This window comes from Protopterus annectens, chromosome 16.part0 (assembly GCF_019279795.1).
Source record: "Protopterus annectens isolate FY-2018-M chromosome 16.part0, PAN1.0, whole genome shotgun sequence".
NCBI classification, from domain to species: Eukaryota; Metazoa; Chordata; order Ceratodontiformes; family Protopteridae; genus Protopterus; species Protopterus annectens.
This window is the reverse complement of record NC_056750.1, coordinates 245,980,961-245,993,914: the sequence shown is the minus strand read 5'-3', so window position 1 is coordinate 245,993,914 and position 12,954 is coordinate 245,980,961. Positions and strand designations below refer to the sequence as shown.

The following is a 12,954-nucleotide window of genomic DNA, read 5'->3' as shown; positions in this document are numbered from 1 at the left end:
TACATGCACTCATTCTAACCAAAATGAACACAGAAATGAAAAAAATAAAACACAGATACTGTTTAATTTAGTATATGGCGTCGTCTCTTGTCTGTGTCTATTACAATACTTAATACTGCAAAAGTAATAGTAAAATGGAATGTGCTTAAGGATGCCTACGAAAAGAAGAACTGTGTTCATGTGAGCTGACAAGAGTTTTTTCCTGGTAGATGAGTTTCCTAGAATAGAAAAGTCTGAAGACGTGTTGCAGTTATCGCAGAAAGCTGGCATACCTACCTAGTTATTTCATCTTGAGAAGCATCTGCAAACAGGGACAGTGAGGCCTTCTGACCAGCAGAGGTCACTATCACAACTTTTCTATCTTTGACTTGACTCAGACTGTCCTTCTACTGAGGAATGTGAACTTTTCTTGTTTTAAGGAAGGAAAAAACATACTTGTTAATGTTGTCAACTGTGTGGGAGGAGGCGAAGGAAGAGAGAGGGTCAGTTAGTGTGTTACTTCCTGAATACTTTGGGTTACCAGTACAGTTTTTGGGAAAAATTGAACAAATAAAAGTCCTGCCAGAAAGATATATTAAGGCATTACTGAGGAGACGGGAGACCTGGCATGCTGTATGTGCAGAGGCTGCCAGTACTGAAACAAGCACTGGGTAAGTTTCACTTTTATTCTCAGTGTACCTTAAGACTAGACAAGGAAATGAAACTGTAATAGGACACTGTGCTCCCTTCACTTTTACAGCACAGGGGTCTTGCTGTTTTCATTATTCTAAGCTGTATTACTTGTCCTGTACACCAACGTATCACTTTCTAACACATACACACAGTTAGAAAGATTCTGCAGCTTTCTTTTTTGTTTGTAACTTGTTTGCTGCATTCTTAATTGCAGTATGGCACTTAACGATTAGGCGAGTCCTATACCCATATAGCAGACGCAGCAAGCACGTAACTTACTTGTTACTACTGCCCAGGTTTTAGAACAAGCTCTATTAGTCTGGTTTGGTTATTGTACAGTATATGGGTGGTGGATAGCATGATTGCAAGACAGCTTTTCTGTCCTTAGTTACAAAGATGAATCCATTCAGACTGCTTTTCTTAGCTAAATGTAAGCCTGAGGCATTTGAGGAGAAGCAGGGAAGTGGTATAGTGTGATGTAGATGGAATGTTTTCACTATCCCTGTGGAATATTTAAAGTTTTAAGTTGTGCACTCTGTTCTCAGATTAATACACAGCAGAGCTTGTCAAATGCTTGGCCACATGCCATGCAAATTTATATATTTATTTTTTATCAGGCTAGTTCAGGGACCCTTTTGGCCATGAACTAGGTTAAAATAAAAAAAATAAAAAAATAACATGCAATTCAATAACTGTTTATAAAATGACACTTTAGTGAATGCTGTTAGTCCAGATGCAGTGTGTTTGTATATATATATAATATATATATATATATATATATATATATATATATATATATATATATATATATATATATATATATATATATATGGTCTATATTAGAACATCGAAGTTTCACATAAATAGTGAAGCTGCAGAATACCGAATTTCTTCCTAGGGAATGAATTCGGTTGGCCGTTCCTGTGGCTTCACTATTTTCAGCACGGTGGTGGAAAGTTACGTGTCGGGATCAGGTAAGTGTGTGATTTTGTGGACGTGAGGGTTAGGGCATGGTGTAGGTGAGTTAGGGTTAGGGCGTGGGTCAGGTAAGTGTACGATTGTGTGGACGTGAGGGTTAGGGCGGGGTAGGTGAGTATTTTGAGATCTCTTCAGTGTCTCTTCATGTAGTCTACGGAGAGGTATGTTTCAGGTTGTTTACTCCCACATGTAGTATGTGTGTGTCATATGTGTACTTGTGATGCAAGAACATGAATGAATTTGTGATGTGGTAAATCCTGACACCCAACAGGCAATTAACAGTGACTCTTTCCTTACTCAGCCTGGTGAGGGGTGCATCAGTTTGCTTCACTCTGAAGTCACCAATGACTACGTTGTTGGATTGTGCAGAGGTTTGCTTATGGGCTTTTTAGCTAAGACATTGAGAACCTTGGATACATGTTTCATTGAGGGTGCTGCTGGAGTTGATTGCTTATGAGGTTGCTGGGGATATTTTGTTTCGTAGATTACATTGGGGGTGGATCTGTCATTTAGGTAGGTTGCATTTAAAATCCTCAGCATGTTTATGTGTTTGGTCTGTATTGTGTGTGAGAGGTATGGTGAGGTGCTTTTGTGTTACTGACAGCCTGTTTGCTATTTGGAATGATGACTGTTTTGAGAGCTCTGCCTGTAATAACATTATATAGCTACATCACTTACAAACTGTGTCAGTTTTGTTTAAGTAGTAGATGGTTGTTGGTAAATATGAGACAATTATTATAGGATGTCCATTTTAACTAAGCTGGCAACAGAGAGGGTTGGAAAGTACAAATCCATGGTTCCAGGTGCTTACTAATGTGTGCTGAAGGGGGAAGTAGTGTGTCTAAGGTTTGGAGTTGATTACTGGAGATGCTGTCTGTCTGGTAGTAAAGAGCGTGCTGGTCTCAGCAGAGCTACACACAGTTAAGAATCCATAATCCTTTCCACCTTTGAGTTTTATACCTCGGCATCGCAGACTGATCCTGTTCAGGAGGTGGAAGATATCATTGAATGGGATAAACAATAAAAACTATATATGGAGCCTTCAGTTAAAGGATATAGGAGGACTTAACTGTCTCTTAAAACGTCTGCTCGCTATAAATGTTTGGAAAAAGTTATATCCCTTACAAAGGATAATTAATACACCTTTTGCACATTTAAAAGAAAAGTAGTGTGGGGCACATGGTGTTGGACACATGACAGTAGTATACAGGATGAGTGATGAAAGCAAGTAAAGGGAAAACTGACTTACAAAGACAGTGATGTGAAAGTATGGGAGATGACCCTGGTAAACACTGTGTGTGATAGAGGGAGGAGAGGTGTCACTGAGGTAAGTCATGTTAGTGAGAGATGATAGCTGTGTGCAAATGGAGTGCTACATATGGGTGGAAGATGGTGTGCAAGCAAATGAGTGATGTGAATGGGTGAGAGCCATTATAGATGTGTGAGGGGCAGTGATACAGGTGGGTGACAGATGATGGGGTAGATGGTGAGATATGGTGGTGTATAGACTGACTGATACAGATGTGTGCGGGCTGGTAAAGTTCGCTGACTGATGGATATAGATGTGTGATAAGTGATAGTAGTTTACAGACTGATACAGAAAGGAAAGAGATGATTATTGTACATAGACTGAGAGATGTTGATCTAAGAGATGATGCTAATGTACTGACTGAATGATGTAGAATGGGTTAAAGATGATGGCATTGAGCAGCACAGTAATATAAATAGGGGGGAGATTATAGTGATGTATATACTAAGAGAGAGAGAGGGAAATACAGGACAGGTAATGGTATGGACTGAAACAGATATGGTAGGTGATGGAGTACTGACTGATCCAGATTATATGAAAAAATTATAGTAGTATGTACACTGTCATGTGGGTGTTTTAATAGGTGCATACAGTTAGCGATACTTATGTGTAAGAAACTGTGTTCAAACTGAGTGTTACAGATTGGTAAGGGATGAAAGTGGCATGTAGAATGATATAATTAGGTGAAAGATGGTAGGGGTTTATAGACTGAGTGATGTAGATGTGGGATAGAGGGGTGACAGGGACAAACTAATTTAGATGAGTGAGAGATGCAAAGGCGTGCAGAATGAGTAACAAAACTGAATGGCAGAAAAGGATGATGATGATGATGCTAGATGCATACTAGCTGAGTGATATGGGTACAAGAGAGATGACAGAATGTTATAGATTGTGTGATGTAGATGGGTGACCAGTGACAACAGTGTATGGACTTAAGTGGCTAGTAAGGGTAAGCATTGATGGTACAAAGAGTGATAGAGATGCATGAGAGAAGGTGGCATATAGAGTGAGTAGTGCAGAGGTTTGATAGATGGTCATGGTGCACAAACTAGATGATAAGTGGAGACAGGTGATGGGAGTGTATAGCTTGAGTCTTGTTGATGGGTGACAGATAATGTAATGGCAGCATATAGACTGACTAGTTTGGAAGGGAGAGAGATTACGGCAGTGTAGAAAACTAAATTGCATAGATGGGTGACAATTTATAGTAGTGTACAGACTCAGTGGCATGACTTTATGAAAGATTGTGGTATGTATGCACGGTAATGTGTGAGAGATGATAGGGTACAGAGTGAGTGATGGTGGTCTTACACACAGACTAAGTAATTATACACGGGTGAGAAGAGCTCATGATGTGCAGGCAGAGAGTTGATAGTCACTTGATGTGCCATGTCAGTAGGAGACAGTTGGTGGTGTACAGACTGAATGAATGATGTAAATGGGTGAGAGATGATACGTAGAATGAGTGAGTTAGATTGGGGGAAAACAATGGTGGCATACTGGCTAATTAATATAGATGTATGTGAAATGAAGACTAGTGTTCTGACTGATGAGAGAAAGGGTGGTATACCGACTCATGTGAGAGAAGGGTGCTGTACTGAGTGTGTAAGGTGGATGCATGAGAGGTGATGGTGGTGGTGTACATACTGAGCAATGTAGATGTGTGAAAGTGAAGGTAGGGTGAAGAGTTAAGCTGTAGGTTTGTCAAACCTGAGATCAGTGTATAGGAGTGCTGTAGATATGTAAGAGATGGCAGTGCTGTAAGTGATATGCATTTGTGAGAGATGGCCGGTGACTTTAATGTTCAGATGTTTGTCAGGATGCTCAGTAAACAACACTGGTATGGTAGTTGTATGTCTGTCCTCCATGTGGTCTTTACTCTGAGTCATTATACAAAGAAGTGCATCCCATGGCATGCAACTTCTTTTAGCTAGACATTGGTGTACTGCATCTCCAATCTTTTTAGTTATCTACATTTCTTGAGGCAGCATGCATTACACCACTGTAATCATTTTTGCATTATCCTTAGATTTATAGAAAGTACATCAAAATTGGACATTTTGCTCACATCACATTTCAGTGAATGCAACATTTCAAACCGTAGTGCCATGACCAAGTCCTGAACAGTCCATTTATCTAGAGTATTTGGTGGAGCTGCCCTCTCTAAATATCTGATCATCTTTTTAAGAATAATTCTTGTTGCATTATAACCTTATTTGCAGAGATAACTGGAGCAGCGTGCTGAGCCTGAAATAGGTTGTTTGATCTGTGCTCTACCCAAGTAACCAAAATTAAAGTAAAAAGTACAAAATAAAGTATGACACCAGGTATAGCGAATTTGGAGAATATAAGCTTTAATGTGCTACCCACATCTGTCCTTGTTACATCTATCACTTGGATTATTTCGGTGAGCTTGGAATATTTATCTACACATATAGGATGCATACATTGTTTAAAGTTAACTTAATTATGTGCCCACTTGGTGCAGTAACATGGTTCTGAGTAAACTGTAATTTCTTCATTTGGACTGATGTTTTAGTATGCATTGCAAATTACTCAAATGTGCATTATTTGCTGTATTTGTGTCAACAGTCTTGGTTGGAATATTACATCTGTTTTTTTTTGTCTGTTTAACTGTGGCTATGCTTTCATGTATTTATCTTGTCAGTCGATTGGGAACAATTATGTTGTTGGCTTTGAACATTAAGCCTTCGACAAAACTTTTCTTCATTGAAAGAAGAAAATGATTGAATTTCTTTTTTTCACTAATGATTTTGCCCATTCACCCTTTCATTTTAACTGCTTGCCTTGCATCAAATGCATGTCTAGCTTTGTGTGTTTCTGAAATTGTTTTACTTTTTCTTCTGTAATCGGTAACTCTAGAATTACCAAAAGAATCTCAGTTTTTCTGATGGGTCTTCATGCTTCACATGTACGCTTTAGTCGTTATATCTGCATTATGTAGTTCCTTGTCTGATCTATATTTCATTTTCAAATCATACTTGAGTAGATAACAAAACATAATCTGCAGTCCTGAAATGGCTTTGAATGAAATACTTTCTGAATATGCTTTGCCAGATGTTGTGGTTTGTTGCCACTTGAGTTGCATTAAAACAGCCATTCATAGAATTCCTTCCATAAACTATTGTCACTGGTTTATTCCTTTTTTTTTTTTTTTTTTTTTTTTTTTAACATTCCTTGCCCTAAAAAAACAGCTCTTACAGAATCAAAGCAAAGATACCATTCTGACTGGTATCTGCTTTTGCAATACAGTTAGTTTATTCTTGCCATATATTAAACTTGGGACTTCTTTAACTAAATTTTGAAAATTAAATACCCCCCCCCCCCCCCTTGCTCAGTTGTCAGGCTACACTTTGCTCCAGTGACTCTCTTTGAGGCATAATTATTTCAGACACAGAAGGTTCAGACTTTGCAAGATACTGCAACATTCCTAGAAATCCCTGTAATACTTGTTTGTCTTGTATGTGTACAGTCCCTTAACTTTTTTGTCCAGTTTGAGTCTGTCGGACGTTAGAATATGACTTGTCATTTTACACTTCATTTTCTTTAAATTAAAACTCTGCTACATTAATCTTTTTTGTAGCTCTGTCAGTCTCCTTTTAACATGATTTTCTTGTCTGACCCCTCGGCTAGTTGTGCAGGGGCTTTGGCTTTTTAGAGTAATTCTGGTGCTGGTAAAATACCAAACAGAAGTTCATAGGTGTATACTAGGCTGTGACCACTGGAGCCTTTATAAGCCTAGCCGTGTATCCAGATGCATCCCACAAGGATTTTTTTTGTTTTAGTCTTGGAGGTTACTTTAAGGGGTATATGTAAGCTGGGGTATGATTTAAAGACCGCCTCAGACCATTGGAAACATAGGTACTAGACCTTGTGTGAATTTCTGATTTGCCATTCGGTGTCCAAGGTTACACTTGAATAGGGTTAGGGATTTGGTTGTGTATGGTATGCCTCCTACCACGCTTTACATGAGGCAAGACCAACAAATTGGCCAAACCAATCCTTCCCCTGTAAAGTATTATTCTTCCCCACCCAAGCATCCACTACCAACCAATCCACCAAGGGAGGGTTGCCTAATGGCTAAGGTGTTTGCTTTACAAACACAAGGTGCAGGGTTTGAGTCTCACAAGGAATAATTGGCTAGGCTTAAAATGGCTCACAAGGCAGTTAGCTTAGTACTAATCTATGAACCTTCCGACCCTATTTAGCAAATCCTCTCAACTCCTATCTTTTATACCTTTAATGTCCCAAAAAGCTGCAAACTTAAATACTTCACACTGTCTACTGGCACAGTAGTCAGTCTCGTCCCACCCCACCCCCTTTTTCTAATACCACAGAGTTTTCCAGGTGGAAACACAAACTTGACTTTTTTCAAAAATTTGAAAAAGCCTGCAGTATTCCTAGAAGATGCTTCTGCACATTTTTCCAACAATAACGTAGTCGTCCTCAACCAGAAAATTCTGTCCAAATCTTCCATATCTTAATGTCTAACATAATTCTCATTCCCAATAACCTACTCAATTGTTGATCCAGTGTTTCAGTAACTAAAAGGAAAAAGAAATGGGGACAGCCCTTTTACTTGTCGAATGCCATGCTTCAATTCTACCATATTCAGCAACCCTCTAGTAACATGCAGCCTCATCCAAGCTGACTTGTACAGCAACTTAATTCCTTGCATCCATTTACCCAACCTAACTACTTATCCTATAATATCAAATATAAACTCCTAGCACATGCAGTAAAAAGTTTTTTGGGTATTCATAAGTACCATACATGCCCTTCTCCTTTGCCCTGTTTATAAAATGCATCAACACCACCATGTGGTCAGCGGATGACTGACGTTTAACAAAATATAACTGTTCTCTTCCTATAACTTTTGGCAAATATTTTTCCAGTCTAGCAGTTAAAACCCTGGGAAAATGTTTACATCCATATTAGAGAGCAAGACTGGTCTATAATTTTTGACATCCCTTATATCACCTTTCTCTTAGTATAAGATTGTCACTAACGCTTCATCCATTAAGTGGTGGGCATACATTAGCTGTTGATTGCAAATCTCTTCTACAGTTTCTTCAGTCACTAAAGCCACTGTATTGCAAAAGTCTGTTGGATGTCCATGCAGTCACTCGGCCTTCCTTTCCTTCAGATGGTGTGTGGCTTCAAACGATTCCTCCTTGTTGTCTCCCTGTTTAAGTCCTTCCTTCCTTTCTTTGTCACCCAGAATCTTCCCTTGTGACACATCATAACTACCACTCTCCCTTTTTTAATTCCTTTTGACCCCCATCATATCCTTCACTCAGTGAAGCAGTATGAACTGTTAGACCCTCATCCAGGGCTTTAGAATTCAACTAGTTTTACAAAACATTGATCTACATTTTACAAATCCAAATTAGTCTGGGTCCAAGGTATTTAGACTATGTTTTTGTGGCTAATGGGGCTGTAGTCTGTCATGGGATCTGTGGCTGTTCGCTACACTTCAGGGACATAACACATGGAGAAACTGAACCAAATCCCATTTAAACCTCTTTGATGCTTGACACTTACTAGCATACAGCTGGGGATATTATCAAGTCCCAAGGAGCTAGTATTTTTGGTTTTGGGTAGTGTGTGTTTATGCAGTGGTACAAGATGATTTTGAGAAGGATGGGATGGTTGGTAGTGGCAACACATGTTGCTGAATAGGAGCTTTGAAGTCATTATTGAATTTTTATTGTGAGGATATTGGCAATACTTTCAGGGCAAAAGTGGATATGCCATGGAAACCTTTTTTACAGTAATTGTCATTTGTTTCTAATATTCCTAATGTAACTGCAAAAGCCCTTGAGGTTATCATTTAGAGGCGGTAGTGGTCCTGAGTTCATATCTGACCTTGAACTTATTGATGATTTTCTTAAGGGTTTTATCTATTAGTCTTAAGCCCTCTTTTTATATTGGGAGAGTGGGGGTCTGCTACAGATTGTTTAAAGTTTCTTCTTTTTGTTGTATTGCTTGTGTATATGGTAATTATATCATTCAGGTATATTTTTGAACTTGATTATTGTTGTGATGGATGGAAACAAGACTCCAGCACTTCTGCCCATAAATGCATAGAACATAGAGGAGTACACATCAGCATTGGGTACTAGGTTATTTGGAGAATTGCATCATTTATTGTTGTCAGGAAGGTCTGTAAATGGGAGGCTTGTTTTGGCTTAGTCTTGAAATACAGTGAGGTATTTCTTGCGGGGTTTCAAAGTGTGTTTTAAGGGACAAGGTTACTGTCTGGCATTCAGATTTTACTAAGGAGGTCGTGACATTATGGTTAATATAAGGAAATAGTGTATTTGATGAGGACAAGGTCAAGAACATCATCAACCCCTAGTGGGGAGGGGAACAATTTGAACAAGAAATTAGTGTTAAAAAAATCAGTGTATCTTTGAGTGTATTTCCTGCTAATTATACAGGTATGCCTATGTATAGTGAGGTAGTTTAAAAATGGCTTTAATATTCTTTCAAGTTTGATGGAGAACTTTTTGATTTGGCTTGGCCATTGTGCTTAAATGAGAACATACAATGGGATTTCTAGTTGGAAAAGATATAGTAGGCAGTTTTGCTGAGAATTACAGTACAGATCTCTACATATTCAAGTATAGTACTGTACACAATTAGATGTGAAACGGTAGATTTCCTCCCAGATAGGGATATACCCTCTACAGCACCCTGTAAATCTGTGTACATGGTAGGCAGTGAATTCTGGTGAGGAGAAAGAACTGTCTCTGCCACTGAAACCAAGTTTCCATAAATACAGAAATGTGTGTGTTTTCATAGTAGAAAAAAAAGCTTCAAGCTGTTGAAGCTTCTAGCATTGAGATGTAGTGCCTTGATGTTGTCTGAATAAAATTTGCTACATGAGTATGTCTACGAGTTGAACTTTGCATAAAAAAGATGCTGGGAGTATCAAATGCTTTAGGCAGTATGCGAAAAGCATAAGATGAGAGGTGCAGCCCTCCCTGATAAAACAGAAGGGTTTGGTAATCATCTCATTCCAGACAGAATGGATCCCCCTGGAATGGCACCAGTTAACTGTCCAGTTATCGAACCCCTTACTTTATCTTTGAACTTGGGTATCATTCTTGGTGAGAGTAGTTACTGCTCAATGCCAGTGACTTTCTTTGCTTAAAGACTTGGAAAGAGAGATTAGTAGTGTCCCTCTACATTTCCAACAGGGTGGAGTGCCTAAGATTGTTCACTTCTACAAGATCATATGCTTTCTTAGAATGGTGAAGGGCTGTAAAGACCATTGCAATGTCCCTAGTCCTAGCACCAGAGAGGCAGCTTACTGTAACTGTATCCTTAGCAGTCTGGTGAGTGTAGTGTTTTGTGTGTCTAAGTGTGGAATTACCAGTAACATGGGCAAGTTCCCCTTTGCAGGTCCATGGGACTAAGTGAGCAAGCATGAAAGTTTTGTTGACTTATGCATTCTATCCATACCTACTCCCATACAAGTCCCTCATTGGCTGAGATCTGCTACATGGAGTTCTTGGCATAGATTTTTTTAACCATCTCTGCATGTGTTAGAAGGATACTGGATTTTGCAGAAAGACAAGTAACTATTAACTTGCATATGGAATCAGAGTTACTTGTCAGTAAATATGAGGCAGTTGCTACACTACCTCAAAATTTCTACAAGTGGAAGTCTGGCAAGGAAGGAGGTCTGAACAAGCTGTGAGTTCATGCTAGAAGCAATACTGGTTTTACTGGATGTTTTTCCTGGAGGAATTAAGCAAAGGTTGCCAGTAATGAGAAACAATAATGATTCTACTTTTTGGTTTTGCAGGTCTACCAATTGTGCTGATGTCACCACAGCTGTGTGAAACTAGAAGTCAGTGTCCCTCTATTCCTTTTTTCTCCCACCAGTAGCAAAACAGTAACTCTTATCCCAAGTTGGTTCCTGAGAAGTGCTCATCCCAGATGTTGCAGGGATCCATAGGCTTGTAGTAGTCTTGGCTTGGTTGAAGCACCATGTAACTTGTTCAGTAGCTCAGCACAATAGAGAGCCAAACTGCACAGTGATTGTGAAATTTAAACTGAAGAGTTTCCTGCTGAAATGGCAATCAGTCCAATCATGAAAATGTCACACACACACACACACACACACTGCCCAAGCAAAGATGGCTAGGAAACTATGTCCCTCTGGTCCTTCTCTGAACAGGAGCCAAACAGTCGCAGTAATGCCATACTGGCTTCTCGGAGCTGCTTTCAGTCTCCTCAGCAATTGGTAGTTTCTAATAAGGCTACGAATCAGTGTCCCTCTGGTCCTTCCCAAACCAGGAGCAAAACAGCAACACTGTTCCCAAGCTGATTCTGAAGAAGTGATTTGCATGTCCTCCATTGATTGGTAGTATCATGCCAGATGCTGAAAATTTTGAAAGTAAACTGGAGAAGGGGGTTAACTGTTGTAGGTGTTGCAGTGTGCTCCTAGTGAGTGGTAAAATATGAAAGGGAGGGCAACTGAAGTTTATTAGTCTAAGAGGAAGACTTTTCCAGTTTGAGTTTACAGTAATCACTAGGATAAGCAGATGAACTAAGACTGAGATTAATTTCTAGAGACAGTTTTACATAAGGGGCAAGAAGCTCAGGAGCTACTAGGTTTAAAAGTGCAATGGGGACACGGTTATCAAACCTGAAAAAAATTCAAAATAGCCACTAAACTGATTTTCACAAATCAAGCCTTGTCCTGTTCTGCTTACTTTAAATAAAAATACTACTACTCCGCTCGTCCTACAGTTCTACTAGAGTTAATCCCTTTTCAGTTGGTGAATGTTTGCTGAGTGGTTCGGGGGGGGTGGCTAATGGTGATCCACTTAGATCATCACTGTACCCTGGCTAACAAATGTTAAATAAATAAACAATGTAATTATGTAACTGACCCGGAAATCCAAAATAGTCAGACCAGCCTTACCTGGATGCTTTCATAGGTAAAACGGGAGAAGGTTTAATTTATCTTAAATGAAAATTATATTTATAAGGTCCTCCCACAATTCAGATGAGGTAATTCTATTGCAGTCCTAGAGTGCAACACAAATATTTGCTAACTGGCCCTAACCAAGAGTCTTTTTTTAATATCTAAGATAAAACACTTTGAAATGACACAGCACATTATAAAGGAAAACAAACTTGCAATAAAAAAAAAAATGAGATTATGCAGACTTACAAACCAACAAGTGCAAATTAGTCCTAGAGTAGCTTTACTTGACAGCTCTCTGCTGACGTTCCACACCTACTTGTCTTCGTTTATGTTACAAATTCAGACCCTCACTTCCAAGAATCAGGGAAGACTTAGGATAGGACTTGTTTTATTATTTTTTATTGTATTATATTATGTCTAACAGTGTGGACGATAATGAATTGCTTTCTGTTGTTCAAAGTTTGATTCCCTCTGCCTCTAGTTTCATAGATTCATAGGTTGATACTAGGCTATCTGCCCTAGGGCATTTACAAGCCTAGCCAGAGTGTGTTTGGCTTTCGCCACCTTTTTAGATTAGTTGACTGTGCCTCTGTGTAGTAGGTCACAGAAGATAGCCCTTTTAAGGTTAGTTTACAGTGCCTCTGCTAGTAGGGACACAGAAGAGATCCCAGGGGTAAACCTACGATCTCCCATCCTCTTGTCAAGATTTCTCTTGAAGAGGGTCATTGAGGGACTCTGCCTAACATGGATTGGGATTTTGTTCCAGAGTGAGGGGAGCCTCTGGGATATGAATCTGTCCCTCCAGCATGTCCTATTTATTTCTATTTCCTATTGTGTCATTCTGTGCAAAGTCACTTAACCAGACACTGATCCTAGGCTGAGTCTAAAAAAATGTCTGTGTGGATCAGTGCCCTACGCTGGTTAACAAATACAAATAAAATAAGATGTATATGATCTGCTGCTTCCAATAAAAAAAAACTGTTAGCTGCCCAAATCTAAGAAAAATTTCAGAGTCCTAGCACATTCT

General features: G+C 39.2%; 1 protein-coding gene across 2 annotated transcripts in view; it reads left to right on the top strand.

Annotated features, from left to right (window-relative positions):
- The first annotated feature begins 418 nt into the window (after positions 1-418).
- Positions 419-12,954, top strand: part of RNF31 (ring finger protein 31) — a 1,258,066-nt gene continuing 1,245,530 nt past the window's right edge. The window contains exon 1 of one of the 2 annotated variants that reach the window (XM_044058825.1): positions 419-650. The gene's annotated coding sequence lies outside the window, so the exon portion shown is untranslated. The remainder of the gene's footprint in view (positions 651-12,954) is intronic. The other variant, XM_044058826.1, reaches the window with a different exon arrangement.